This window comes from Rhincodon typus, unplaced genomic scaffold, assembly GCF_021869965.1.
Source record: "Rhincodon typus isolate 14 unplaced genomic scaffold, sRhiTyp1.1 hic_rhity00006503, whole genome shotgun sequence".
NCBI classification, from domain to species: Eukaryota; Metazoa; Chordata; class Chondrichthyes; order Orectolobiformes; family Rhincodontidae; genus Rhincodon; species Rhincodon typus.
Genome location: NW_025972141.1, coordinates 2,548 through 7,222, shown reverse-complemented (window position 1 = coordinate 7,222; position 4,675 = coordinate 2,548). Strand labels below are relative to the sequence as shown.

At 38.5% G+C, this 4,675-nt stretch overlaps 1 long non-coding RNA gene across 1 annotated transcript in view; it reads right to left on the bottom strand.

Moving 5' to 3' along the window:
- Positions 1 to 1,732: 1,732 nt before the first annotated feature.
- The window catches only part of LOC125482159, a 3,429-nt gene continuing 486 nt past the window's right edge, over positions 1,733 to 4,675 (bottom strand). The window contains exons 2-3 of the long non-coding RNA XR_007261568.1: positions 2,798 to 2,926; positions 1,733 to 1,811 (exon numbers count right to left, since the gene is read on the bottom strand). This is a non-coding gene — a long non-coding RNA (uncharacterized LOC125482159). The remainder of the gene's footprint in view (positions 1,812 to 2,797; positions 2,927 to 4,675) is intronic.

The window sequence follows — 4,675 nt, the reverse complement described above, 5'->3', positions numbered from 1 at the left end:
ACCGAACAAATTCTGCCTCATCTAAGTCCCTAGCACTAAGGGAGCCCCAGTCAACATTGGGTAAGTTTAAAAAAACCCACCCACTACAACAACCCTGCTAATTTTACATCTTTTCATGATCTGCTTACACATCTGTTCCTCTTCCTCCTGTTGGCTATTGGAAGACCTATAGTATAACCTCAAAGTGACTGCACCTTTCTCATTCCTGAGTCCTACCCATATGGCTCGCTGGATGAGTCTTCCAATATGTCCTCTCTTAATGCAGCTGTGACATTCTCCTTAAAGCAGTATTGCTACTCCCCCACCGGTTATAACATTCCTCTATCACACTTGAAACATCTAAACTCCAGAATGTTGAACTGCCAGTCCTGCCCTTCTCTCAATCAAGTTTCTGCAATGGCTACACTGTCATAGTTCCATGCATTAAACCATGCTCTAACCTCATCTGCCTTACCTTTTTATATTCCCTGCGTTGAAATAAGTACACTTCAGACCGCCAGTCCTGTTGTGGTCATTAACCTGGTCCTGCATCTTTTTCCAGTTAGACTTACTTAACATCTACATTCTCCTCAATCCTTCTACACGTTGACCTATTGCTCTGGTTCCCACTTATACCACTGCTTCAAGAACAGCTCAAAGAAAATCTCCCTCACAGGGTTTAAAATTTTTATGAATTATATATAACAATAGACTTATAATGAATTTACGAAAAACTCATTAAGCTGACCTGAGAGAACTGTAATACATAAATACTGAATAGACTAGACATTCCAGTTACAAAAACAAAACATTCCATGACATGCAATTTAAACATGTGATGTCCTGTTAACAACTGACCATAGGATCTCAATGTGAAAATAAAATCAAATTTTAAAATATGCCACCCTGAACTAGATGTTATAATATATACTGACTCTCAAACGAAATATTCCCACTCATCAATACACAAAAGATAACATGTATCTCAGACGTCAGATAGTTATTGTTATACATACTCTTCAAACTATTTAGGATCCGTTCAAAATTGTAATATGGAGTGACACATCAGAAAAAAAAGCCACTGCATATCAAAGTAGTCTCAGATACAATATTCTACCCCTCAATTGGTTTTACTCCTAAATATTCACCCAGTTCCGTCCAGAACTTACTATTTGAAAAGGGCAATGTTCTTGTTTTATTTTTAAGCATTTAGAAATGGTTACAACTTCACACAACTATCCAGTTCTGGTGACATACTCCACTAACAGTGGCAAGGCATCAACTTTTTATTTTTAAAAGACCTTGAAACACTTGAATAAAGCAGTCAAAATCTCTGGGCATAAAGATTTTCGAAACACAACTTTAAAATTCTATGTCAGCAAGAAGAATATTAATTGTTCAGTTCTCCCCAGACTCTCAAAAGGTGTTTTTTCCATTTAGTCACCAGAAAGCAATTACATATAGTCTTATGATTCTTCTCCCTACAAAGTTCCTTTCCACAAGGTACCTCCACTCAGGATAGCATGACAAATCCAGAAATAAATGACTGACAGTGAACTTCCTATAGTCATAATCTAAGATACAGAATGCAAATCATGACCTTGACAAGATAGCAAGAAAGATACTCTCCAAATAAAACGTTAATTTGTATTTGACAGAATACAGCTTCAACAATTTCATCATGAACAAATAATGAGAAACTAAAATTGTTCTGACCATTTCACCTCAATACATATCAGCAAAAATAACTTACTTTGAACACTTCACAGAGGCGAGTAAACTGTTTGCCAACTGCAGTTGCAAATTCTTTCCCATCCTCTCCACTCAGACGACTATAATACAGAATAGATACAGCCAGTTAATTAACATGTACAGGAGTGGTTTAGATTTGGAAACAAATACATTAAATATTTAATTTGAATCAGCAGCCGTGGGATACTCGCAAATCCAGCATCATCTTCGTAGATGAAGGATGCCATGGACCATCGGAAATCACTCCCATCCAGACTATGTTACAATTACTCAACCACCAGCATCCAAACTCATTTGCTTTAGAGTTCCTGAACTCAAAGGGAAGAGGTGATTACTTCCAGCCAAAGTGAACTCTAAACCAAAAGCCAACGTGCTTCTCTTTCAAACAAAAAGTTGCATTAAAATGCCTTTCTGCGATGCATAAAATGTTTTGGGGTCTGGGTAAAACTTTACCTTAAAAACATTCCTTTTGATGTAGGTTTCTTGTCATTGTGGAATTAATTTTAGTGGATGAACTCACGATTCTGCAACCTTTGTCACCCAAAAGGCCAAAGATGGTAGATGGATGGAATCATCCCCACCTGCAAGTTTTCCTCCAAGCCACAAACTATCCTGATTGGAACCATGTCACCATTCCTTCAGTGTCACTGGGTCAAAATCCTGGAACTTCCTTCTCAACAGTACTATTGGTGCACCAAGACCATATGGACTGCAGTGATTCAAGAAGCGGTTTACTGCTACCTTCAAGTAGCATTATGAATGAACAATAAATACTGGCCTAGTCAGCAACATCCACATCCACTGAAAGAATAACATACTGTGTGACTTGGTTGTTAACTGGTTGGCAAATTACAATGTATCTATATACACATTTTTTGAATGAAACAATTAATCTGATATTCTTAATGTTCTGTTTAGTGTCATCAAATCCTTTCAATCTCAAAGAAATTGGTGTAAATACAGCAAACTATTTGCAGAGATTTTGTATATCATCTCTTCTGAACGTGCTGAGTAAGGCAGCAATGAGCCTATTACTTGATATCGCAGAAGTGTTTTATATACTGACCTGGCAATTGTAAGGTAAGCATCCACTTGCTCTGTGGATGAAACAGATATATCTTCCAAGGTTTCCAACAGCGGCAGTAAGCCAGAAACTACTGGGTGAGCAGCAGCCATCATTCTTGTACTTGCAATTCTGCCAGGTTAGAGGTTAGAAAAAAAGGGGCACTGGTTTAATTGATCTTCCTCTTTCAAGTTCATGTGAAATTTTCCATTTTTACTTTGGTACTCCGTATGTAGAATTTCAATGCCACATTCCCATTACCCTTTTCTAAGTTCAGCCCTAAAAAGAACAGATTTCAATAAATCCTGATAAATTTTACTTATAACAATTTAAATTTACAAACTTTATATACAATTAACAAGTCAGCCTACAGCCATGTAAAGCATGTTCAAAATTAAAACTTTCACTGGTCATTAATATAAACATTAGCATAACAGGATTCTTGAGGGAGCATGAGGAAATAGTCAATCACAAAAACTGACTTGAATCTGGAGGAAGTTGCAGAGCTAGAAGTTACCTCAATAGTTATCACTTTTTAAACTTTATCTACGGTTAACCATATAAGCTCAGAACCTATACATTAAAAATTCTCCAACACACTTGAAATAATGGGACAACATTTGGACTATAAGTAGCAACGAAAAGATCAACATTTCAATTTTACATAGCATAAGGTCAAAGTAACTTGCAATAGATATGCACAAAACAATGATGAAGCCACTGCTGGAGTACTGCTGCTGTAACTGTTTATTGTTGAAAGGCCATGGAGTACTTTGCTTAGTTTCGTGATGGTAAAATATAGTTATTATGAGATACTCAGAACCATGAACTGTAACAGAGAAGGTTAAAAGAAGTTTCTTAGTTGCTTACAAAGTTACAAAGAGTTTAGTAAATAGGAAAAGAGAATTTATAGACCAGTGAGCCTTACTTCGGTTGTCGGTAAAGTGTTGGAAAGGATTATAAGAGATAAGATTTATAACCATCTAGAAAGGAATAATTTGATTAGGGATAGTCAACACGGTTTTGTGAAAGGTAGGTCGTGCCTCACAAACCTTATTGAGTTCTTCGAGAAGGTGACCAAACAGGTGGATGAGGGTAAAGCGGTTGATGTGGTGTATTTGGATTTCAGTAAAGCGTTTGGTAAGGTTCCCCATGGTAGGCTATTGCAGAAAATACGGAGGCATGGGATTGAGGGTGATTTAGCGGTTTGGATCAGAAATTGGCTAGCTGTAAGAAGACAGAGGGTGGTGGTTGATGGGAAATGTTCATCCTGGAGTTCAGTTACCAGTGGTGTACCACAAGGATCTGTTTTGGGGCCACTGCTGTTTGTCATTTTTATAAATGACCTGGATGAGGGCGTAGAAGGATGGGTTAGTAAATTTGCGGATGACACCAAAGTCGGTGGAGTTGTGGATAGTGTGGAAGGATGTTGCAGGTTACAGAGGGACATAGATAAGCTGCAGAGCTGGGCTGAGAGGTGGCAAATGGAGTTTAATGCGGAAAAGTGTGAGGTGATTCACTTTGGAAGGAGTAACAGGAATACAGAGTACTGGGCTAATGGTAAGATTCTCGGTAGTGTGGATGAGCAGAAAGATCTCGGTGTCCATGTGCATAGATCACTGAAAGTTGCCACCCAGGTTGATAGCGTTGTTAAGAAGGCGTACTGTATGTTAGGTTTTATTGGTAGAGGGATTGAGTTTCGGAGCCATGAGGTCATGTTGCAGCTGTACAAAACTCTGGTGCGGCCGCACTTGGAGTATTGCGTACAGTTCTGGTCGCCGCATTATAGGAAGGATGTGGAAGCATTGGAAAGGGTGCAGAGGAGATTTACCAGGATGTTGCCTGGTATGGAGGGAAGGTCTTATGAGGAAAGGCTGAGGG